Source organism: Mesoplodon bidens (assembly GCF_964165515.1).
Source record: "Mesoplodon bidens genome assembly, chromosome: 18".
Lineage (NCBI taxonomy): Eukaryota > Metazoa > Chordata > Mammalia > Artiodactyla > Ziphiidae > Mesoplodon > Mesoplodon bidens.
The window spans coordinates 16,851,310-16,878,177 of NC_138175.1; positions in this window are offsets into that span (position 1 = coordinate 16,851,310).

The window sequence follows — 26,868 nt, forward strand, 5'->3', positions numbered from 1 at the left end:
GTTTGTGTACCGCCAAAAAGCTAGACAGACCCTGCGATGGACATTCATTGCCTTTTGGCCCTCAGCATCCATTCACCCCTTTCCCGATGGCAGCCATTTTCAGATCTATCTCTCTTCCCATCTCTGTTCACATGGTTCCAGTGGGGCTCACTCCAGGGGTACAGCACCTGATCCAGGCTTAATAACATCAACATATTGCATTTCTCCTGGGCCACTGTGATTGGTTGAGGGATGGGCATGTTACCCAGTGGGTTACCATGTGACTTTTGCAGGGATTTCTGTGAAAAAGATGTTCCCTCTTTTGCAGAGCATCTGTAGTGAGAGAACTAGGATCTGGGTTACTGTAGCCATTTTTTGACACTGAGAGGAAACTCCTCCAAGGAAAGGAGCCTGTATGAAGGAGACTGCTCCAAGTGACAGGAAGAGAGAAGAAACTTGGTGACCTGGTTTAAGTCCCTAATCAAACTCTACCCCTGACCTGGCTACCTATCCAAATATATCTTCCCACGAGCCTCTCAGTTAGATGAATCCATACATACCTTTGGCTCCTGTCATTTGGGGTTGGGGTACCTGTGCCTTGCAATTGAAAAAAAAGTCCTGATGGGAAAAGTTACTAAAACTTTCCTTTCTGTTGTGTTTAGACATCTGGGTTCATGTGCACTCTGGCCATACATGGAGTCTTTTCTTTAGAATCCTGCATGTTTGAACACATTTTGGCACCTCTTCAGAAGATCATGTAAAAAACAGCTGCCCAGTTGCTACTGCTTATTGACCCTGGAAGTCTCAGTCTCTCCAACTGCAACTAGCTAATGTCACAACATCCCCTCGGTTTCCAGAAGAAAGATCCTAGGCAAAGGGCTCAGGAATCCTGCCTTAAATCAACTGAGCAAAGTACTACCAAAGGGCAGGTCATCCCAGGCAAAACTATACCAGGTAATGTTTTCTTTAGTACCATTCCATGGTCTTCTGGCATTTTCTCAACCTTAAATTAACCAATATTCTCTCTCTCTTTTTCTTTTTTTACTCTCTTATCAAAATGGCTTTCAGTTAGTAAACAAATTGGTAAGGGTCTTATTTGACAACATACAGTAATCAGGTATACAAGTTTTCAAATCAGAAAGATGAATTTGAGGGACTTCCCTGGTGGCGCAGTGGTTAAGAATCCGCCTGCCAATGCAGGGGACATGAGTTCGAGCCCTGGTCTGGGAAGATCCCACATGCCATGGAGCAACTAAGCCCGTGTGCCACAACTACTGAGCCTGCGCTCTAGAGCCTGAGCCACAACTACTGAGCCCGTGCACCACAACTACTGAAGTCCGCACACCTAGAGCCTGTGCTCCACAACAAAGAAAAGCCACCGCAATGGGAAGCTGCACACCACAATGAAGAGTAGCCTCCTCTTGCCTCAACTAGAGAAAAGCCTGCGAGCAGCAACGAAGACCCAACACAGCCAAAACTAAATAAATACATAAATAAATTTATTAAAAAAAGAAAAGAAAAGAAAGACGAATTTGAATCCCAGGCCTGCCACTTACTAGATGTGTTAGTATGGATAAGAAGTTTAAATTCTCTGAATCCCACTTTCCTTATTTTTAATACATTAACCTTGCTGGGTTATCACAGGGAGATGAGCTAATGAATACAGTGGTTAGTTGTCAGACAATTACTACATAGCAAAAATAATATTACAGTCATAATACTAATATTGCTTTAGTTCCTCAGAGGTCTTTGCATTTTTGAAGGGAATAATTCTTTCTTTAACCCAACATTAAGAATTCTAATGTTAGAATTTTGGTCACAGCAACAGAGCTGTTCCAGTTTTATGTCTGAAGGCAGCCACTTAATGAAGGTACACAGGAGGTCTGCATAGTCCTTAGGCAACAAAAATCAGAAATATAGGCCATAAGTGAGTATGTCAAATGAGGAACTCCAGAGATTGGAGTGACCCTTGGGTGACACTCAGGTCTAAAATATCTAGTTCTTAGATGTCATTATTATCACTGAATTGTGATGGACAACCCTGGGATTGGTTTAGGGTGGGACAGCCATGAGCCTCTTACCAGGCTTTCCTTCTGCTTAGTCAAAGATGGCATCATCCAGTGAGTAACTTTGTAAGTAAACATAAGCTAGGTATACCCTCAGAGTTTTCCAGTAGCTTAGAGAAAGGGCCCAGTGGCAAAGAGAAGTAGTTCTTTCACTGTGAGAGCAGTCATCCCAGGATCCTTTCTTAAATGATGAAAAGGAGGGCACTTCAGGCAGTCAGCACATCCTGGTATTTCCATTCCATCTAACAGTGTATCATATGAGGTTGTGTGAGCCCAGTTCCCTTGGTGTACTAATAACCCCTGGTATGTGCATTACTTGAGCAAATGACAAGGTCCTGAAGTTAAAACTCAGTAACACTGAGTGTGGTACCCACTGGATCTGTGCCATGAAAGCAAATCCTCATCATTTCCCATTTTGGAAATTTCGCATTTCATTCTGCAACATGAATTTCACAACTTCATGGTAATACAGATTAACATTTAGAAAAAAATAACAAATAATATTCTGCTTGGGAGAAAAATCAGACATTAGGCTTCTGATAAAAGAAGGGTAATGTTGAAGACTTCAGGATAACATATTATCTTGGAGAATAAAAAGTCATTTATTGTTTTCATTTCCCAAGTCTGTGGGAAGAATTATTTAAAGATTATTTTCATAACTTTGAGTGCAATTAATTTCTATAAAACCCATGGAAATTTTTCCTATTTTCAATGATTTTTCCCTCCATCTTTTCCCCTAAGAGCCCTTGAATCAGACAAAATATTTCTTTTTAATTAAAAAAAAATTGAATGGATGTGCCTCATGAGGGCTAGCAGTATTTAAAAGAACTGGTGATAATTTATTCAGGTCCATATATATAGTAATATAATATATCTTCACACACGTTGCACAGAAACACCATGCAAACACCCACTGCTCTTCAGTGCGGTACTGTTCCTTGTTGGAACACACAGGAAACTTCCATATATCAGAGATCACTTATGACAGCCCTGTCTTCTGTGTAAAAGGTCATCTCCCCACAGAAGAATAGCTCTCCTAGTTAAAGGGATACCAATTTTTAAGCACTCTGCCAAGCTGAAGACAGACTGAATGAGTGAGAGAGGGAGATGTCAGATTTCAAATGCAGGGCACGCTCATTGCGCGCTCGGGTGCTGAGCTGGTAGGAGGGGGAGAGAAACCTCTATTTAGAGATGACTGAAAAAAAATCAGCGCTGCACAGTGCACTTCAGAGGGAACGGGGGAGGCTGTTCTTTCCCTCTTCAGATGTGACAAGATGGCCGCCGTGGAAACACAAGGCAACAGCAAATGGCGGCAAGATGCTTCCCGGATGTTGAGGAGACGTACCTGTATGTCTAAGCGTGTGTGTGTGTGTGTGTGTGTGTGCGTGCGTGCGTGTGTGTGTGTGTGTGTGTGAGAGAGGAGACGTACCTGTATGTCTAAGCCTGTGTGTGTGTGTGTGTGTGTGTGTGTGTGTGAGAGAGAGAGAGAGAGAGAGAGAGAGAGAATGCTCACCAGCTGCTTAAAAATATCTTGTTTATAATGACACTGAGACTACCCCAGATAAATGGGCAGGGGTGTGGAGGCACGGGCACGGTCATCCCTAAGCTAACCTGCCAAGCAGGCAATGCCGATCTCTGCCCTCCTCCATCTTCCCCCTCTCTCCCTCTCTCTGTCTCAGCACGTTCACTCCCTGCCAACCTTCCTTTCAGGAGTTGAGGACTTCCTTGCCATTCCTGGTTGCACCAGGCACCAATCTAGCTCAACTTCCCCATTTCAAGGCCTATATGATAACCAGCCGGTCTGATAAACCCATCTGGGTAACTGTATTTTCGTTCCTTCAGGACAGAGTAACGTTCAGTTAGGCCTTTTCCTTCACAAGGCAGATGCCCAAAGCAAAGAGAGTGAGGCAGAAGGAATTTCAGACACTGTGTACGACCCCCCGGGGTACCTCTGGGGCTGGAGCCTTTACATTGTTGTGACAGAGCACTGGTCTGCACAGACCACGGCCAGCGTGTCTTAGAGGCTTGATCACTCTCTGTGCAGACGTGTGTTCTGTCTCTTTCTCTCCTCACCACTCCCCAAACCACACTCACATAACTACGCATCCCCACACACAAAGATAAATATATGTGTGCTGTACATGAGTGTGACACTCACAAGCACGCTTGTGGTATTAGCATAGCCTTTTTGTTCCTTGGGCTTCTCAGCATTGTCTCAGCCATTGGCAAACTAAGGCTCATGGGCCAAATCTGGCCCGTTTTTTTTTTGTCAGTGAAGGTTTATTGGAACACAGACACGCTCATTCATTTGTGTATGGACTATTTTGTGCATTGTTTTTTGCACTATATCAGGGCTGAGTCTTCATGACAGATTATGAGGTCCACAAAGTCTAAAATATTTACTCTCTGCCCCTTTAAGAAAAAGCTTGCTGGCCTCTAAAGTAGCACCAACTTACATCTAAAAAAGCTGTTTTAAAAAAAAACTGCCCAAAGGTCTTTCCCTCCACTCTTAGACTCAGAGAACCCTATGATAATTAGGCATATTTTAGATTATTAGTCCTGCCTAAAGCCTAGTGTGTGATTCTCCTCTGGAATATGTGTGGACATTCCATCTCTCTCGACACTTTTAGTAAAAGGAAACACACAGCTGCTCACAGGGAAGCCTGTGATGTTTCCCAACAGCTCTGTGGGAAGACTCTTTTTTACCTAGAGTGAAAATCCGATTTCCTGTAATTTCCACCCATTGGTTCTCATTCTGCCCTTTGTGGCCAGTCAGGAAACGGGACAATCCCCTTTATACGACAACACATCAAGTATTTGGGACAACGAACATCCTTACATCTGTAATTTGCTTCTCCAGATTGAATGTCTCCAGTCCCTGTATTGTTCCTTGTACGGTGTAAGCTCCCTGCCCGCTCTGTCTGCTCCTGGATGCCAGGGTCCTTTCACGCTTAGAAGGCTATGAGGACACCGGGTTGCTCATCAAGTGGGGCATTCATTTCTGGTTACCATAGTTCTGACTGTTCACCAGAGGAGCTTCTAGAGGGCAGAAAGCAGAGGGTGGTCGCTCGCTTTCTGGAGTCCCAGGCACAGGGTGGCACCCTGGTCTGATCGGGCCCCGTGGTGCCCTCTGAGAATGGTCACACGAAGCCTTTGTGCTTGTGCAGAAGGCCTAGCAGGGAGTCCACCAGAAAGCTGGTTCTAGAGAACGGTCTATTTTGAATTAACTACTCAACAAATCATAAAATGGGACTGTCAGATTCATTATGGGAAAGACTGTGCTGAATATAATGCTTTAAGTACGTGTTGTGGCTGCTGGGGATACAACTGGTATCAGTGGCTTAAGGGGCTCAGGAAATTTCCGTGAAACCATAACAAAGGAACAGCCAGCGTTTGGTGAGAACAATGGAGGACGGACCCTTTCCCTTCCATCGATGAAAGGAGATCTTTCTTATTATTTGATAATTTGCCACTCCAAATACCCACTTCCCCCCTGGTGTACCATGTCAGATCTACTAAGAGTGAGGGGGAAAAAAAAGGGAAAAAAACCCCATTAAACAACCCCCCAAAAAGAGGGCTCGATGAGGTCTCATTCCGTGGTAATGAGCTCCAATTTAACACGATCATTATTTCTGACATTAAAGGCCTGAAAATAGTGTCACATGCCCAGAAGCTATTTTTTTGTACCCGCTAATCCCAGACATAAGAAGCTGCCATTAGGGACAGTGAGTCAGGGGCTGTAAAAGGGCTTTAACATAGGAACGTGGCAACAGCCTGACCGGAACATAGGAAGCACAGCTTACACAACGCCCTTAGCCACCTGTGGGTGCTCCCCAGCACCTAGCCGACCTCTCGGCCAGGACTGCCAAAGGCTGTGCCTTGACTGTTCAGTGAGGAATTAGGCCACAGGTTTGGTGTCAGATGGAGTGTGGATTTGAGACCTGGCTCTGCTATTTGTGTTAAAACCATATGACTTTGGAAAATTTTACTTAAGTTCTCCATGTTTCCATGTCGCTAAATTGCAAAATGGAACTAATAATGATACTTTCTATGGGATGGGAATTAAATGAACTAGGATGCAGAGAACAGAGGCTCCAACATACCACAGAGGAGAAAGGAGACCCCAGGATGATGGGAAGGGACATCCAGAGGCAACAGGTGGGCTCCAGACTTATAGATCAACTACTCTTGATGGGAGTAGGTCAGAGAGCTCTGGGAGAACTTCAATAAGAAGATGAAATTGATAGAACATCCAATATATTTGAATATATTGAGAGCAAGGTAAACAATTGGTAGAGAGTTTATAGACATGGCCATGATCACTACATAGAAAACAAAGCAAAAATAAGACCACTAAAAACAGAGTTATGCCAGAAAAGAGGAGTAATCATAGTACACTACATGGCCCAGCTAGGCTGAAAATTGATCTAATAAAAATTCAGTACTGGGAGGATGGGAATTCTATGTGGTTTTCTTGAAGAGGGATTAAAAGAGAGCTAGGTCCTCAATTTCCATACTAGGAAGTCAATGGATACTGTCTAGAAGTAAAAATCAAGAAATAGGGATAAAAATATATAAATTTTGAGATGTGGAGTCAAATTCCTAAGAAATCAGTTAAAAGAATTGAGACAGTTTTTTTCTGGGCAGTAGGAAGTGGGTAAGATACTTTCAGGGAACATTGTGTATATTTTTTAAAGGCTGGTAGGACTATATGAATCTAAAAGTTATGTGTATGAGTAACTTTTGTAAAATTAAATCTAAAAAAATAAAATTCAGATGGAAATGTGTCCCACCAATTGATGTCATCACCAGTTCCTCTAGATTTATTAGAATTCAGTCCAGAATTAGCAGTTATTCTTGCCTTTTTCAACCTTCTAATAGCTGAAATGTTGAACAAAGGAAGTCAAGAATGTTTCGTGAGGTAAGTGTGTTTTTAAAAGAAGGAGATACTTAGCAAATGTGGGGAGAGTTGACAAACCCTGAGAATGGTGCATTTTGCATATGTGAAGTTCACACCATGGATAACAAAGCATGAGACAAGTGATCCGACTGGGTGGTCTGACGTGTAGTCCCATAAGGACATCACTTCTACTTCTTTCTCTGCTTATCCAGGTGTACACATTCTCTACCACATTTTAACTTACTGGCTCAAGGGTCACCCACTTTACCGTTCAGTTTTCGAGATCTCATAGAGTCTCACCATACCTGCATTGAACTTTCAAGTTCACATTGTTTCTCAGTCATATAAGGTACACTGGCATACAGATAACTGGGGGCATAAATGTTACCTGCTTATGGTTCCCGTATTTTTTCTTTAAAATATCAGAAAACTTCTATTATCCTTTTAATGTCTTTTCATAATCTTCTACCATATGTAACTTTAAAAATATACTTTGCTGCATACTTTTTCCTACCATCTCTCCAACTTAAACTTAACATTTCCTTGATGAAATCAGCATGTCACTTAATATATTCTTGTCAGTCCCAATAGTCTGATGATTGGTCCTAATGATCTCCCCCATGATCGTTGACAGCATCTCACCATCTTGATACTGCATTTCCTGGTCCTCCTCCTTTCTCCATACAAACTCTACATCCAGCACTACCAATGTGGCCAGCTGTTCACATGCCAATTCCTTGGTTACCAAAGTTATGATCTTGAATTTGAAGCAGAGATGAACACATACCTAAAGTAATTGGTGCTATTCACAAGTTTAAAGTCACTAGAGATGAAATCTGGTTTCTACTGGAAGTAAGCATTCATTCTCACATGAATGTTCCTTTTAATACTGGTACTATTTCCCATCTCCAGCCACAATGAATAAACCAAAGGAAGTTGGGAACCAATTTCTGGAAAGAGAGGACAATGATACCTGTAGGAAAACATATGCTCTTGGGAGCCACCACAATATCCAGTGTATCAAAGAGCTGTTGCAAAGGAAAGTGCTAGAAAATATGGGATTGTTAATTAAGAACAAGAACTCTTCAGTAATTTTCTACCTCTATGCCACCAACACCCGCAATGTCCTATTTAATATTTCAAACACAGAGACAGATGGATACAAATATGCTTATAATGGTCCACAAAACCCTGCTGAAATCATCAAAAATGGCATGATAAATAATTGTCTATATTTTATATTGACTGAGGCTTTTACATGATCCCAGAGCAAATCAAACTTTGAACCCTTTAGATAACACTTTAGGTAACACTTCTGTGTGTCAAACGCTGATCTGAGCATCTTACATTCATTATCTAATGCCATCCTCTTATTAACCCATTTGACAGATCAGGAAACTAAGACCCAGAAAAGTAAAGACATATCCCTAGGATTTTAAAGCTAAAGCTTGGCAGAGCTAGAAACTTGAACTCAGATCTGGTCTCAAAGACCATGGTCTTCCCCACTAGGGCAGTGGTTCTCAATGATGGGGATTTGACCCCCAGGTGACATTTAGCAATGCCTGAAGCATTTTTAGTTGTCACACCTGGGGGTAGAGGTGCTCATGGCATCTAGTGGGTAGAGGCCAGGGATGCCACTAAACATCTTACAAGGCATGGGATAGCCCTCACAGCAAAGAATCGGGTGTCCAATGCCAACAGGGTCAAGGCTGAGAAACCCTGCATGATGTTATGCCTGTTTTTCTTTAAGAAATTCTGAGTTGTCCATTGCCTTCTTCTCAGCACCTAGAACAGTGCCAGGCACATAGTCACTGTTAATGGTTCTGTAACTATTACCAAATGGATTATTTTTCTGAAATTATTAAAGCCTGCTGCTATATCACTACATAAAGGACACCGACTATTTTTCTTTCATAAGTAATTATGTGACTAATATGTTTAAAAGGCCGGAAGACTGGACTTCACCGCAGATGCTCAGAACAGGGGTCCTAATACACAAAACTCACTAGAGAAGAGTAGAGAAATCCTTCTAATAAACCCGTTTTCCACCTTAAGTGCAGACACACAAGACAACTACAGATTTGTTCCCACACATTGTGCAGGGTTTCCCAGCTGTCCCACAGGTCTTTGTTAATTAAATATGTTGATATGTACATCTCAGGTGGAGTGAGACTGTTAACAAGGTTTAGAAGAAAGCAATGGCTTACTATAAAATTCCCGTTTTTCTCCTTTGTTCATTTGTAATCATCACCCTACCTGGAATAAATAGGACAGGGCCTTAGAGGAATGCAGTATTCTGTTGAAGTTGGGGGAAAGTGGCTGAGAGGGTCTAAGAAAACAACAGGGAGTTAGAAGAAAATGAAAAAGCCACAATATTCTCTATCAGCCTCCCAGTGGGCCTCTTTCTCCATTCCCTTCTAGTCCGTAGGATGGGTATAGGCTTAGGGGGAGGAGAGGATGGAGATTTTGGTCAATCCCACGGTTTATTGATGGATGCTTTCCATGATGCAAGAGGGCCATACAGGATCAAACTGGAGAAGGCTGTATTTTACCTTCCTAACCCCCTTTTGCAGCTTTGAGAGTTTCCAGGGGCACTTGAAATGTTTACTTTCTACACTAGAAACACTAGAAGACTCTTTTTTGTTTTCATTTATTCATTCTTCGCATACCAGGTATCCTGGATATGTGGATAGGCTACATTTCCTAATCTTGGAGGTAGGTGGGTGCAGTCATGTGGCTGAGTGTCACCAGCGGCAGGAGAATGGAAGAGATGTGAGCCACGTGTGTACCTAGACTTTAAGACAGCAGGTATGTTGCCTCCTCCCTGACCCCTTTTTCCCACTGCACGGACCTGTGGGGACCCAGCTTTGCTCCCACAGAGGGTGGTGGTCTCCTCGGAGAGAGCAACGTGAAGGAAGGACCCAAGCAGCTCTCTTATGAGCAAGAAATGAACTTTGCCCTTTAGCTGCCATCTTGGAGCCTCTCTGTCATTGCCTTTGTTATGTATGCCTAACACCGGTCTCCGCCCTCATGGAAGTTACACTCTAGACAGATAGACATACTGAAGGTCATCAGGGAAGGTCTCTTTGAGGAGGTAGCATTTATGATGAGACCTGAATGATGAGGATAGTGAGCCATGCAAAGATCTGGGGACTCAGGCAGATGGAAAACTGAACGCAAAGGCAGCAGCTAACTTGCTGTGTCTGAGGAATAGGAGAGAAGAGTAATGTGGCTGAAGTGAGTGACTGGCAGTGCTGGGTGAGGGTGCAGAGTGAGGATGAGGAGTCTGGAGGAGATTCTTCGTGTGATACAAAGCCACTGGAGTGTCTTAAGCTATCGGCTGTGGTGCAGAAAACACATTGCAAGGGTCAAGAAGAGAATGGAGAGGAATAGTGAAGACATGATTGCAGTGGTTCAGTGAGCAATGGAGGTGGTTTGGATCAAGATGCTAGTGGTGCGGTTGGGAGAAAGGGCTGCATTCAGGATGTGCTTGGGACAGAAAGTCAATAGGCTTGGCTGATAGAGTGGATGTGGAGGGTGAAGGAGAGTGGGCAGCCGTGCCATTGATTGAATTGGGCAAGACTGGGGGAGAAAATTCTGGGAGGAGGACATCAAGACACCTGTTATAAAAGTGTTAAGTTTGCAATACTTGTTGGAGGTTGAGGTGAAGAGTCTAGGGTTCCAGGGAGATGATTTAGGGAGAATTCAGCAGTTAGATGGAATTTAAAGTCATGAGCCTAGACGTATCCTCCTAGGGAAAGGGGGTGGAGAGAGAAGAGGAGGGGTCTAGGAAAAAGTAGAACTGTCCTAGCAGATATTAAGCATTTCTCCACTAATCTCTGGGGTAAACAACCCATCTGCTTTCTAGGGGAAGGAAGAAGGCCATGCCACTGTCGGTAACTCCAGTTAGCATCAGGGCAATCCTTTTCAGCGGGGTGCTGGGGCTAGCCCGTTGGCCCTTGAGAACTGGTGGTTAAATTTTGGGGAATGGTGTGAGCCAGTTGTACACCACACCCATTACTGTGGGAGTCACAGTGGGAGCATTTATACCACAGACATCAGCAAATACTCCAAAGTGAGGTTTTTTAGAAAATTTGAGTCAGCTTATCAGCACAGCACTGATCCCTTCCCACTGTGCGGGGGGGTGGGGGTGGGGTAGTACTCAACCTTATCAGAGGAGTGGGATGGGATCCCCAACACCATCTGTACACAGGTAGAGGACCTCATCCCTACGGGAGCTGAACCACATGGCACGTAACTTACAGCACACAGTGGCACAGCCGCATCAACCGGGACCTTCTGTGACATCCCAACCTCGATCCAGTGTTCCTCCTCTGCCATCACAAGATGGATGGTGAGTGTTAGTGGGTCTTTTTGTTTTTAATTTATTTATTTATTTATTTATTTATTTTTGGCTGCGTTCGGTCTTCATTGCGGTGTGCGGGCTTCTTATTGCGGTGGCTTCTCTTGTTGCGGAGCATGGGCTCTAGGTGCACAGGCTTCAGTAGTTGTGGCTCACGGGTTTAGTTGCTCCGTGGCATGTGGGATCTTCCTGGACCAGGGCTCAGACCCATGTCCCCTGCATTGGCAGGAAGATTCTTAACCACTGCACCACCAGGGAAGCCCTGCTAGTGGGTCTTAAGTGGCCCTAGGAAAAAGTCAAAAGAAAGGTTTGGCATCTGAGTATACAGCTTTGTGTGGAATGAGTTCTTAGAAAGGTAAGAGACTACTGTTTCTACTAAACAGTAGTTGAAAAAAAAATGGGGACTTGGGGAGTTTCTTCCTTTGGGGGGATCAGTGGAAACATCGAGGTGGACACACGGCCGATGGCAAGAAGGCAGAGGGAACTCCAGTCTCTTAGACTTTGGGAACATTTCACCAGGCCTGCCCCGAGTTTCTGGGCACACAGCACCCCTTTTCCTTAGGAGAGACAGCATGTTTGTTCTTCGTAACCTTTCTCTTTCTTTTTCTTCCACTCAATGTCGGTATTGTCTCTACCACTCCTATTTCATCAGCTCCAAGATGCGTTTTCACGAAGGTGCAAATGGGTTGATTAGTTTATTCGGGACTATTGACAGGCTGCGGGCACTGGAGCGTGCAGCCCATCTCCCTGCACGCTCGGGCGGGCCACAGTTACCTCACGGCCTGCAACAGCAATCTAGTGCTGGTTTGCACTGGTGCTCGGGGCTTGAGAGATGTGTTGAGAGACGTGTCATTCCAGCATCACTCTGATTATGACTTTCTGAAGACGTAGCTGCCTGGATATAACGGGGCCATCGAAAGTGCACAGGAGGAGGAAGAAAGATAGCAGAGAGCAAGCCCGTGGAGGCTGTGCTAGGGGAGAACAAAACAGAGCCCTTGCATTATCTGCTGTGCACAACTGGGACACACACATGCATGCAAAACCCACGGGCCTTCCTAAGTGAGGCTTTCACTTAGAAATGAATTCACTGAATCAGAGAACGTTGAGTCTGTAAGGAATCACAAAAATCATCAAATCCAAAGCTTTGTTGTTTTTTTTTTTTTTTTCTGATTAGGAAACTAAGGCCCAGAGAAGTTAAGTGATTTCCCTGAGGCCACACAGCTAATCAGAGTAGAAGTGAGTCTCTGCCTTTCTTAACTTCAATTCCCAAGCCCTATTCCCCATAAGCAAGCTGCCAAGTCTAAGTAAAGATCTAAAACCTCGACTCCACTGTGTGAGTGTATGTGTGTGTGTGTGTGTGCTGTGCTTGTGTATAGAGCTGCTGGTGAGTGACAGGAGTTTGCAGGGATATTCCCTCCTTGCTTCATGTTTTCACATCTCCCACAAGACAGGAATTAAAAGGAAGGAATAGCTGAACTGTTCCCTCAGGCAAGTAGATCTGCACAAAAACAAAGAGTCAGAAGCTCCGAGGGGTCAGTCTGGCTTCCTTCTCTCAGAAGCATCAAGGGCTACTTTTTCATCTCGACCATGTTCCAGTCTTGCATAATCTATAATAATGTGATTCCAAATGCATTTTAGCAAATGCAAGACGGAACGGGACTATCTCAGCTCCTACCAAAGACATGATCTGCAAAACCCATAAGGAGCTGCGCTGGAAAGCTCACTAAGAGGAGAAAAGACAGCCACCCCGTTCTCTGTCCGGGACAAGGTGCTTCCGACGGGGTGGCTCGTGGTCATTTTTGTTGCTGTTCTTGAAAAAGAGATGGCACCGTGGAGTTGGAGGTTCACCTTTTGCTCTTCTGTTTAATTGCTGCAAAAGCCATTTATTACCTTGTGTTCTTCCCCAGAGGGAACATGATCCTCCACAGCAACAAGGCCTGGCTATGTCTGGCTCATCCAACCACCCAGAAATGAACCCGTCACCTCCACATGATTCTGGGGCAGCTCTGTCACCACGTCTGTCAGCCTCCAGTTCAGGAAGGCCCTCGTGAAAGGAAGAAGGGCAGAAACTGAGATTTCTTTCCTTCTTTGAATTTTGCATAAAAATCCCTCGCAGCCCACAATGAGAAAACATCAATCATCTGTCTTTCTCCGGGAATGTTGGAGGCCATCCCGAGCTAGTTCACTGTCCTGTTCCTCTGTACACAGGCAGGGCTGTTGAAATTGCGTTCCATTAGAAAAATATGTTTGTTTCCAAATTCCTCCGATGGCTGTGTCAAATGAAAGTGCTTTGTCATTTTTAATGCCCGGTGTTCCCTCTCTCCCCATTGCCTCCAGTCACAATCCAGCCAATAAAAACCACAGGTATTTTGGCTTAAAAAAAAACACTCAGAAAGCCCAGGGGATGGTCGGAAGCCTCCAGGGTCCCCTTGCAGGCCAGGCTCTCTGTGTGTTACACAAGGGAGAAGTTCTTTCTGTTCCCCTGGCATCTCCTTGGACCTTGGGCAACAGCTGGACAGACACACAGAGACAGTGGAGTGGATGAGCTCTAGGTCCTAGACCCTGTCCTAAAGTGGAGGGAGGAAGCTCTGGCTAATCTCTCTTGCTGGCTGGCTCTGAGCTCAAGGCAATTAACAGAGGTAGATACTATTTGTAAATGGGAAAGGGGCACTAAAAATTCAAGTTGTTATTATTTCTAAAATGTCTCCAGCCTATAGGTTGTCAGACACCTATCATTCTACTTAGATAACTGGGTAATTGTTCCTCCTGCTGGAGGGAACAAAAGTCTCTCTTGTGAAATGTTTGTATGTCTGTGTGGAAGCTTCCACACATGCACATAGAACCCTGTGATAACAAAGTTTTGACTGCATGACCAGGAGTGGCCTGCGGACTCAAAGTATCAGCAGCCCTGACGTAGAGGTGATAACTGTCTGGCTGTCTTACTCAGGACGGCTCGAACTCCAAAACTACGAAACTTCTCACTCCTAGTAAGAGTTTGTAAATCTGACATTTTAATAGTTAGTTTTATTTAAGCAGGAGTAGGTCTTTATACAAAGCCTCTAAGCTAACTAATCAATCGGTAACTAAGGTGGAGGACACGGAATACCAATAGGAGTTACACAAGGCACCACCCACAAATAAATTAGGAAGCTACCCTGAGGTGTGATGGAGGGAGGGGAAGGTTTGGGGCCAGCTGTAGTATAAAAACGAGGTAAAGCAATTCAAGAAAAGCAATTCGCAGTCTGTATTCCTCATGACAGTAGATTAAGGAGACATAAGGACAGATGAAACCAGGCTAGACCAAAGAACAGGAAGTTTGCAAAGGCTGTGAAACAGAGTATGCATATGCATGCACATGTGTTTGTGTGTATATCCGAGTGTATGTGTGTGTGTGTGTGCATATAGTCCACGTGGTGGGCAGGCTGATTGGAGCTGAGTAAGGAAGGGCAGAAAAAGGGTTGAGGGAGCATTTTCAGAAAAGGGGTCTCATTTATATCCTCTGCTGTCATTGGTTTGTTTGTGTAGAGCAGAAAGAAGGGGGCAGTGGGGGGAACGTGATGGAGTGAAACACTGAGGGCTGCGGTTCCCTTTGCCTCATGAGTTGGACAGAAACTGTTAGTCACCAAGACTGGTCCCGCAGGGGTTCGTTAAGTGACTGGCCCTCCACAATATCCTGTCATTTCCAACCTGGATGCATCAACATTAGCTGGCTTTACGGTATGCGATTTTGTGTCTGCGAGGGTGTGCAGAGGCACAGGAGTGTCTGCTGGCTGCGTTTGTGTACGTGTCTGTGCCTATTCTTAGGGACACAGTTAAGTTTCCGTGGGAATTAGAATCGTGAAGGCCACATGCAATTAAAAAAAAGGCAAAAAGCAAAAGGTGCTTTCTTACTGGAAACACAAATTTGCTCTGACACTTTAAAAGTACCGTGGAGTTGAACAATAGGGAAACCAAGAAAGGATCTGAACTGGGCGGGTGGGGGCCGCTGGGGAACTGAAAGGAAGCCAGGGGCGAACACGTCCAAATGGTAACTTCTTAAACCGCCTCTGAAGGGGAGAGCTCGCAGCATTTAATCTCCAGATTGTGAGGCTGTCAGCTCTGGGAGGGGGGCCCAGAACTAGAGTTACAGGAAGGGTGAGGCAGGGATGAAGGGTGAATAGCCAAAAGAACAGGCTGCCTAAAACGTCTTGGCGCTGGTGGCATGCACAGTTACTGCTGCTTTGACTTTGGTTCTTGGGATGTTCTTTTCCAGCCAAAGATGGAAGAAAAACTCCTGTGAGGAGTATTAAAGAAGTAGCAGTCCCTTTGGGGACCCCACAATTCAGATCTTCGAAAAGCACTAAGAAAAGGAAAAAACAGAAAGGCTTCCTGCGCCGGGGGGAACCTCTCAGGATTCAGTCTCAGAAGTCCTCTGCCAGGCAGTAGCAGCCAAGAAACCAGTGTCAAGGGCTGGGGAAAAGCTAAGGCCACCTGGGGGCAGCCCCACTCCCTCCTACCCACTCCCACCAACTCTCTCAGCTTGACCTTGGACAAAGCCAGATTTTAGTCTCTGGACAGAGTATCCTCCATCAGGTGCAAAAGAAGGCTTGATTTCAGCCTATATTCTGTGGTTTACAACTGTTTCCCAGAGCTAACCATCAAAATGTTAAGACCTGCAAGTCGTGAAAGGAGCCATCCTTTAGTTCTTTCCCTGCTTCCTAAAACATGTGTTTGCCACGTCTGCAGAGGAGCAAATTCTTCAGATCTCCTAGGATGAATCTTGGCTCAAACTTAGCATTGTGGGTCCAAAGCCTCCATCATTAGCAAATCATAAGTAGGAGGGGCTGCAAAGCAACTACTAGATCACATTACCTAAGTGTTTGCAAATTACAGGGCTAATTACAGGTACTGCTGTTGGTGCTGTTATTGTTAAGAGCTACCAGCCATCAGGTACTTACAATTTATACATACTATTTCATTTTCATCATCATAGTAACTGTGTAAGAAAGTAAGTTAGGACTATTATCCCCCCCCATTTTTTCCCCAGCTTTATCGAGACATAATTGACATACAGTATAAGTTTAAGGTGTATATTGTGTTGACTTGACATGTAATATGTATCACAAAATGATTACTACCTAGGGACATCTAACACCTCCATCACATCACATAATTACCATTTCTTTTTTGTGACAAGAACATTTAAGATCTACTCTCTGAGCAACTATTACCTCCATTTTACACACAAGGAAACTAAGTCACTGAGCCCAGCAATGTCCCATCTAGCCCCGGAGCATCTGAGCCACAGCCACTGCTTGCTCCACCACTCCAAGTCCTAACTGCTGCCATTTCGTGAGTGTCTCCCAGGTGCGTGCCCACCCTAAACACTTTGCATACATTATCGAATTACCTCACTTGGTCCTTGGAGCCACAAATCAAGGTAAGCAGACACTGCCCAGTGCCCAAGCAGTTATAAGCTGGCGGCTCCCAGAAGGCTGCATCATCCTCAGGCCATCAGAAATGGTCCAGGGTGGCAAAGAAATTACTCATGGGCATGAATGTGGTCATTACAGATGGCCGTGATGGGACGTGTGGCTCCTGCACTTCCAGGGTGATAGGAGCCTCTAGATACCTCAGGAAGGAAACTTTCAACCCTCATCTTTCCTCCCATCCATGCTGTCCTCAGCATTAGTGGCCAAACAGAAAATAAGGAAAGACTTTTAGAGCAATGTTCGGTTTGCTGTTAACAGAGGCAAATGGAGCTTTCCTGATTTTTTTTTTAACTTTAGGAAGCCAGCACTGAAATGAAAGCCAATGTTTTGATTCAAATATTCTATTTTTCTATGTCTACCAGGAAGGATGAGGCTTAACTGTACTCTTTTATGTAATCCTGGATGATTTTTTAAAAAATAAAGCAACATAAAATAAAAAAGAAGACTGGGGTGCTCTCCAAATAGAGCCCAGCTCTAATGAGGGGATTTTGGAGTTGTTTATATAGCACATCTCTTTATCTGTATACAGCAAAGAACCTCTCTAGCTATTTTCAGTGGATTGATCTCATCAAGCAGCAGATTTATTAAAAAGAAATACAGATAGAGGGAAACAGGCCATTGTAATTATACATTAGTATTTTTTTAAGAAAATAAAAACTGACTCCAAGTTTTTTAGTCATTGAAATGGGCCCTGCACATCATGTATGTGATGTAATGACAGCTTCAGACTGGGGATACTTTTGATGCATTATTAACCATAAAAAAGACATTAAATACCAGACTTGAATGCCATAGGGATGCATATTTCACTAGGAATTAGTTTTCAATGTATGCTTTAAGTTTATTTTGGTAAACAGATGACTGGAGGCTGTCAGAGCTGGGGTGAGATTTATGTTCATTGGGAATCTTCTTGAAAGGAGAGGAAATGACTGGGACCTGTTGCACACCGACAGCCAAATGTAAATCTTTTCTTGGCTCCAGGGGAGGTTGGAGAGTGCCACACAAACAATTCCTCCTAGGAATGTGCTTTCCAAGAGGCATCCAGCGTAGATGCTCTCAGGGGCGTACGACCCTGGGGAGGGGGTGGAGGGGACGCACATTCCTTGTTCTCTAGGAGGTGGCAGCGGAGCAAAAACATCTGGACGGGAAAGCTGGCCTCAGGATGCGCTGTCAGATGCCTTGCCGAGCGCCAGCCTCAAAAAGCACCCTGAATGAATTCCTCCCTCTCGGAATCAACCCTGTATAGTTACCAAGAGCTGGTTCTTTCTGTACCGACACATTGCTAGTGATTCTGGCTTGGGAGACAGAACTTCTTGGCCATATGGATTCTCTGATCCTTGGTAAATGATGGAGGTACCACTGTACACATCCTCAAAACCTGTCTTGGGGTCTCTGCAGTCAGAGGAGCTGGCACAGAATTACAGTCAAAGCAGGCCCAGCTGCAACCCTGCTGGACCTGAAGGTAATTGCAGATGAGCACAGAAAATAGTGTCTACACTTAGGGTCTCTTCCTGCCTTTTTGCTGCTTGATATTTAAGAAGTCTCATCCTAAAGACATATCCATTTTGGCAGATATCGATAGCTTAATATAGCTCCTCCAGGCTCATACGTTCATGTAGAATGCAATAAATTCTGTTGAACACTTGTTACAGAGACACTTAACTACAGATCCAGAGCCAAATGGGCACACCTAGCCCATATGCATCTGTTAAATACTTTCCTGTTCACATCCTGCCTGTGTCTGAAAAACTCTTGAGTGTCCGGCAGCCCAGACCTACAAGTCTAGGGCTGTAGGGTGGTCTCTATCAGGTCAACGATCCATGATTTGCACTAATAGGACATTAGTGGCGTGAAGAATGCCTGAAAAATAACAGAGAATGGCTTGGGAATGTATTTTCTTTTCACAGCCTTATCTTCTTGAAATTTTTCTGGGACTGGTTTATGTTATCTGATGACATTCCAGTTCCTGAATAAGGCACTGAATTAGCCTGTGCATTTGTGTTTCAGTTTCTTATGGTAACAATTAATTGGATTGTGGTTTTTGGTGGTGCTTTCTCCAAGGGCGGTTGATTCTAAGGCAGTGTCCTCAATGGAGGGAAATTCTGTCCTGTAGCAGGTGTCTGGCAATGTTTTTGGCACAGCTTGGGGGTGCTCCTGGCATCTAGTGGGGAGGGGCCAGGATGCTGTTAGACATCCAGCAATGCACAGGACACCTCCCACCGCAAAGAATGATCCAGCCCCAAATGTCAGTTGTGCTGATGTTAGAAACCCTGGTCTAAGGGACTGCAAAGGTAGCTCACTTGTTTGGTGACTAGAAATACTGGGATTAGAGTTCAGCTGTGAACCATTCAAAATTGGTTGCATTTCAAAATGAGAGAAGGGCCCAAATGCTGATTTTTCCCCTGAAAGGTGATTGCACCTTGCATCCTGTGTTAAATGGCTATAATGATGTCATCATCACTCTGAGACCCACAGAGTGTGGCAGAGGACACAACAGGAGTCCAAGTAGGTGTCATTATACTCATTCTATGGTTGATGAAATGGAGGCACAGACCAGTTCAATGACTTGCCAGGGGGCATTGCATGAAGGAGTGGCAGGGTCAGGCAGAAGCCCCCAACCTTTCTATCTTCAGTCTCCCATCGCCTGGTCTGGTGTTAGAACCAGGAGGCCATGCCAAACACATGCACTCCCTCTCGCCTTTTCTCTCCTGTATATAGAGATATAGCAAAATGCAGGTTAAGCTGCCTTTAATCTTTAATTCATACACAAGGACGTGCTGTACAGAGTGAAATAAAGAGTAAACTCCAGAGGCAGCAAGTTCTGTAGGTTTGGCCAGATCTTCCTTTTCAAAGACAGACAGCCTGGGGAATCGCACGGATGGCCTTCCGGTGCCCTCTTAGATTCTTTTTATGGCAAAATGCTCACTTTTATCAATTCCTACCCCAACCTCTGATTCCCACAGGCTAGGGGAAAGCAAAGAGCAGTTGAGGAAAGCGCGCCTACCCTTTCCTCTGATGGAAATGGGAGGCTTGGGTCACTGGGGAGGCAGCCAAGGATGGGAGTGGGAAGGTTCTCGGGGCGGGGGGGTGGGGTGGGGGGAGAAGGACTGCTTGTGGAAACCTGTGGAGCAGGTTGGGTGGAGGGATTTGGCCTGGGACCTAAGAGGTTGTTGTTCATTCCAAGCTCCCTGCAGGCATTTCTGCATTAAGTGATATCAGAGCAGACCCAGAGGAAAGCGAAGCCTACTGTAGTATCGGCCATCAAAATGTCTATGCGGAGGCAATGGTCTTGGAGCGGAGGTGACTAGAGAGGGTGCACTCAGGCGGAAGAAACCACGCAGGACCAGCCTGAGTCCCTGTCAGTGTCTTGAGGACAGACAAGGGGGTTTGCATGCCAATAACTGTAAGCAGCAGCAGATGGAGCTGCTACTGGTTCCTCACTGACACATCTGCCCTTCCTTTTCATCCCCAGTGAGTCCAGCCAAGAACTAACGGCAAGTCAGAATCCCAGCAGGCAGCAGCGCTGTGGTTGGAACCTCAGGGCTGGGAATGCTCACTCCTTTGGGAATGAGAGGAACACAAGCCTGGCAGAGCTTTGGAAATCCAGTTTCCAACTAGCTGATCTTGGTGCCCTTCAGGCTTTAAGTCAGGGCAGCAGTGGCCTTGACATTCCCATTGGGTGGCCCACAGGACCAGGCTTGTGGCCTAGACGCTGCCATGTGTCGTCTGAAAAACGGCTCAGTCCCTGCTCAGAAATGGAGACAGGTGTGACCTCACACGTGGCCCACGTGCTCTCCAGACTGTCCCTGGGCAAGGGCCACATGCTGCATCAAATTCCAGCCGAGACAACCAGAGTGGCCCTCATCCGCCAGACTGGAGCAAAATTTACAGACACAAGCCCTAGGGGTTCCCAAAAAAGGTTGGCTCTCTCCCCATTCATTTCAACCTGGCTTTGTGCAAGGGATTCCCGCTGTTCCTTTAAATAGCTCTTCCCCTGCATTCAGTGCAGGAATTCATTCATTTGGTCAAAGCCAGCTACAGTAAAATGAAAATGTTAACTCATCGCCTAGATGAATATTTCACCCTGAATGAGTAGTTTCTTTGCTAAAAAAGCAACTCATTAAGTACCTTTTTGTTTATAGTGCCAAGCTCGGCAATGCAGACAGCAAGACAGGGAACATGCTTTGCCCTTTAAGAGCTTCTTGTTCCCTGGAGAGACCAGAGATGTATCTGAGGATGGAGAAGACACGGCGGGGCTGAATCATTAATGCTGGATACACCCAAAGACAAGAAAAAATAGTTACATTCAGTCTGGGGACAACTACGACCTGGATAAGGTGGTAGGAAATCTGGACTCATTGAACACATTTGTACCTCTCATTTTAAGGAGCAGTTTCTCCAGTTTGTACCTACAGTACAGGTGGGTGCTGACCCATCCTCTGCACCTGGACTGGTGTGATCTTCAGGGACAAAAGCTGGTGGGTAGAGGAAGAACCAAACGGCAAAGGCTGCATCCTCTGACGATGCTAATGGTACTACTAAGAAAGAATGATCGCAATGGTTACCAGCCATTGAGTGCAAAATTGTGTGCTACGCACAAGTGTTATCTCATCTCACTCCTATAACAACCCATGGGGTAGGTACATTTTTGGTGATGTGGACACTAAAGCATAGAGAGTATAAGGGACTTGCTCAGTCTCTCAGGGGCAGCTCAGAATTAGAATCTTACACCTAAAAGGCAAGATGCCATGCTTTTGATTTCCAGTTGTCCAACACTCAGATAAGCAAAGAGCTCTGTTGTGTGGGATGGATATGGCTGCTCTCTTTAATGGCACTGCCCGTGGCATTGAGGTCTTCAGAATACACTGTTGATGGCCACCAGCAAACAGGTTTCATGCTGATAGGATGCTATCAAAGGGTGAACAGACTATAGCCAGAGAATTTTTAGGCCCCTGCACTCTGGGTGAGGGACCCGAGGGGCTACTGTAGAAAGACTAAGAATTTTAAAGACAGAGTCCTGTGATATAGACTCTGCAGAGAATGGGAATGGCCAAGTGCTAGAGTTGACTTTGGAACTGCTGACATGAGTTTCCATCTAAAAGTATCCCAGTCCTTGCTCAAAAATTTCCTGTTTTCTGAGTTATTTTACCCTGGGTTTTAGAGGTGTTAGCAATTATATTTAATAGAGATTGGTGCATTATTGTAAAAATTTTATTAGAAACTGGCACTCGCCCATCAAAAGATGTTCGTAAACCATTCCCCGAAGTGTGATTTTTCAAGTGTGTTGTTGAACAGAAATCTTTTTTCTGTGGGAACACATCTCTGAAATTTTAATGTCCATCAAATGGGAATATATGATTCTACTTACAAAAATTCTATTTATAATTCTTTTTTTTTTCTTTTTTTCAGGACCACATTAAGTGAAATACGACTGTGTACAGGAAAGATTTCATGGGTGGGACCCATAAGTGTGTGTGTACCTGTATGTGTGTGTGTTTGTTAAAATTTTTTTTTTAATTAACTGTTAACATATAAAATTCAGGGACTAGTACATAAAAAGTGAGACTGACAGGTTCTCTTGAAAAAGTTGTCTATTTTGAACCCAGGGCAAGCACTTGACTGGAGCTACGTGGAAGCTGCTTCCTTTAGATGGAGCACGTACACTGCAGGTCACTGCAGACCCCACCTTCTTACTCCTGATCTGCAGCCGGCATTTCCATGGCCCACCCAGCGCCCTGGGCTTTAAGTTTGTGGCCTCTAGTCAATACCATAGCGGTTGCCTCCATGTGTTGAAATAAGTCTTTCCTTGTTTTTTTTGTTAATATACTTAGTTTCTCCTGTGGTGAAAACTAAAGGAAGAACGATTAAAAACCCCTGAAACAGGTATAGGCAGGCAGCCTTCAAAAGACTTTCTAATAGAAGTAAATGTCAGAGAATGTACTTATCCCGTAAAGTCTCATGCACGTACTCGGCTCGGTTGTACCCCTCACACAAGAAGGACCATCGCTGACCAGAAGCCCTAGCTCAGTTATCCCAGCCTCTTTCCTTCTGTTTTCCTCCTTCCCTCCCCCCCTCTTCCCCTCCATCATCCACAGCTGCTGGAGACTGTGCCCCTGATCCCATTCCACCCCTGCCTCATACTTTGCCTCAGGGCAAGGTCTGTAGTGTTAAGACTGGCAATGGCCTGAGAGAAGCAGCCGCTGAACCCCTGGGGCTGCTATTAGTACCAGACTTTAGACACGTTACAAGTTAAATAGGCTTCTGTGGGCTGGGAGACAACCACCGCGCACAACACTGTTTCTAAGGAAAAGTTTAACCCAGGTTCCAAACAACAGACTGACAAATGAACTTCTGCAATATAGCCCATTAGTAAATTTGATGTTTCTATATTCTAGAAAATAACTGGGGCTTCCCACTTGGAACTTTAGCTTTCTTAGGGCAAGACCCGTGTCTCTCTGTGCTGCTCTGTTGAAAAGCAATCATACAGGTGCACTTATGGCTCTTAAGAGGAGTGCTCATCTCACCAAATATTAGCTGAGGGCCCACTGTGTGCAAGGAGCAGTGCTAGGTATTGAAAACAAAAAAAGACTAAAATGCCACCTCGCGGAAGTTTACAGTTCAGTGTGTGAGGGGCGGTGAGGGTGGAGTGAGGTAGAAAAGAGGCCAACAAAACAATGTGAATACTAGGTAACTATGATCGATGTGAGAGAATGCCAAGGAGCTCAGAGAATAGCAGGGCTCGAGATATTCTCATCAAGGAGGTGGTCTGAAATGAAAATGAAAAACTAGGTAGTATTTCAAGAGGTCTTTGCACAAATGATGTAGGATTCCCCAGGCATTCCAGACAGAGGAAGCAACACAAAGAACAGCATGGGAAGGAGAAGTTTCTAAGCGTCCTCAGGAAACTGAGGGAGGCTGATTGGTGTGGAGTGTAGCCAGTACAGATGGGGGAGATTAGGCTGGTGGGAGAGTTGAGGCCATGTCTGAGGAGGCCTTGGGCACCAAGTTGAGAGCATGACTCAACTGACTGACACATGGGCATTGCCAACTAAAAACTGGCGCTTGCTATCTGCCTCTACAAGGGTTAGGTCCCTAGCCACTGCAGCTGCTGACCTTCAACACACCCTGAAAGGAGTTCAGGGTGAAGATCAGGAATGAGGCACTCTGTGCTCTGGGGAAAACTGGCAGAACAGGCCTTCAGACATATTTTCAGGAGAAGATTTTACGAGCCCAAATTCTTGCATCTCCTCATGTCTAGAAAAGCACTAAAATCACTAACGGTGACATGTGCTCCTCGTGACTCACAGCCAGCCGCTGTCAAAACATGTGCTTGAGAATCCCCCTTCACTTATATCTTATGGATACTGACCTCTCCCCTCCCCCGACCCCTAACTTTGGAGCAGTTCCTCAGAGCTGTCTGAGAGGCTGTCTCCCCGGCTATAGTCCTCATTTTGCCCCAAATAAAACTTAACTCACAACTCTCAAGTTGTGCATTTTCTTTCAGTTGACAGTATGTAAGGCCCAGGCATGATGGATTGGAAAGCAGCAAGACCAGATGTAGAAAGACTCTTTGAAAAGCTACAGCAATTAGCAAAATGTATCTAGTAGCTTCACTGGGGAGAGGGGGAGCATCAATGGGATTGGCAAATGAAAAGGTTACATGTGAGGATATTCACGGTTTGGGGAAATCTCAACAACTCACTTAGATATTGATAATGGTGATGTTAATTCCTGTATCATGTATATAACAGTATTATTCTGATATAGATTCTAATATTCTGATATATGATTCTAATCTCATTCATTCACTCATTCACTGAACAAGTATTTGAGCGCCTAGGGCATGTTATACATTTGATTCACACACAAGTAACTAGTCCAAAGTCAAATATGGAAAAGATAGAAAACAAACATCTAGGATGATTTACCCAAATTAAATACTCTGTATATTATCAGTGTTTCTCAAACTATGTTCATTTGATAATTACATGGAAGATGCTACAAGAAAGAAAAAAAATATTCATAAGTCTAATGTTTCATGGCCTTCTTGGTAAGTCCCAACACCCATTCAAAGTATCAAAGGCTCTGTTAAGTTCTGTAGTTCAAAACAAAAAGCAAACTGCTTAACCTTTACAGTTCAAATTTTGACCACAGAATCTTTTTACTGAATAGTATCTATTAACTTTCCAAAAATGCATTTTGATAAAAATTGTTAGAAAGTGTTATATGGATATAAGGCATAGACCCCTATGTGCAATTATTCCTGTGAGATCACCTCCCACCTGCAACCATCACCTCCAAGGTAAATGAAAGGGACCATAGCTCAGGATGCAACTCACACAGAGATATTTTCTATAATCAACCATTTATTCATATATCAGGGGTTCACTGAGCACCGACCATATGCCAGACACCATGCTTGGCATTCAAGATACAGCAGTGACTAACAGATATGTGTCCCTGTCTAGTAACAGAGTAAACTCATAGTTTAATCAACAACACAGAAACTCCACAGTAATCTGTGACAAATTGGCTACTCATTCTCCCACCCTCACTTTCCCTGTGATCTTCCAAATTATGTTTACTGAAAGCAATTTTATAGTAAAATTTCAAAAGTTCCTTATTAAAAATGGGGAATTAAGAGATACGATCTCAAACCAATGCACTCCTCTATTTTTTAGCAGTTCTGACAAGAGACTAGTTGGGAAAAGGAATTTAACAAGCGCTGGTACAAATAAAAAGAGTAGGGGACTAAATTGGATTCCCCTTATCTCTGGAGTCTTCTCTCTCTGTAACAGGGACCACTGCCCATGATCAACTCCTGGGTTTCTTGTCCCATTCGGCATTCACGGTTAACTCTGGGAGCCAACCCTCCCATTTATAGTCACAAATGTTTCTCCCTCAGTCTCTGTATTTTTAAATGATGTCTGATGTATCTAAAAGATAGGCAGAATAAACTGCACGCTTTAACTGCATACTTAAAATATCAGTACAAATTGGCTATGGGTTGGAAATCAGAGAAACAGACTTAGCTTATAAGATATTAAGAGAATGTTTTAGTCTTGATGTCTGGACGTTTTGTGAGCTTTACAGAGAGGATAAGAGTAAAACTTCAGCTCTTAAACTATCCAGCTAAAAACTATATTTTACATCCAGTGTAATTCTGCAACCATTCAGCCTTAAATGGATATTAAGCCTGAGGCAAAGTAATGAAACCGACAGTGGAAACACACACTATGAATTCTTCAATCTGAGGAGAAAGGGCTGATTCATCTGTTTCAAGGGCCAGGCAGAGATAAAAGACCTCATCCCAAATGGGGCTGCCTTCTTTCCAAACCTTAGCATCCCCTCCAATGTGCTTCTCGGTGTGGAAAGTATTATTAATGTCAGTATCACTAGTGCTTGTAAAAGATTCACGGACCATTTCCCCCCCTTCTCCTTGAATCCCCTGTCGCCACCCTGCGCTGGTCTTACTGTTGAGCCGTTTGGTGATACCAGCTGTACATTCTGTCACAACTGACCTCCTGTCACAGAACTGTAGCATTTGAGAGCTGGAAGGGGCTTAGAGATGGCATTTTGAGAACAGAAAACTGAAGCTCAAAGGAAGAACAGTGACTCGTTTCAAGTCACATGGTGAGCTTGGACCAGAACCCTTCTGGGCTCTTTTATCCCATTTTGTCTTTTTTGTCCTCTTTTTTCTTTCCATTAAAAAAAAATATCTATAGGGCCTTATTTAAGGACCAGAGCATGAGGCTAGGCCAAACTCTACAAGGTGAGGACACAAATTCTGTGGAGAGTCACGCAAAAGGTCTTGGGAGTTCCAATGAATACACGTAGAAAGCGTAAGAGAAGTAGGAAATTGCCATTAGGACACCACAGTGGCCATTGTTGCAGGCAAAGTCTACGCTTCCATGGATGTTAAAACTAACAGACAAAAGTTTGAGGAGAAGCAGGACATGTGCATAGTCTCAAGGTATTTCCTCCAACATATTTATTAATCACAAAGGGAAAAATAGTGACTCTATGGTAGGAAAACTCAGCAAACACCATCTTAACCAAGCGACTGAAGTTGATAATAAGGCAGAGGAG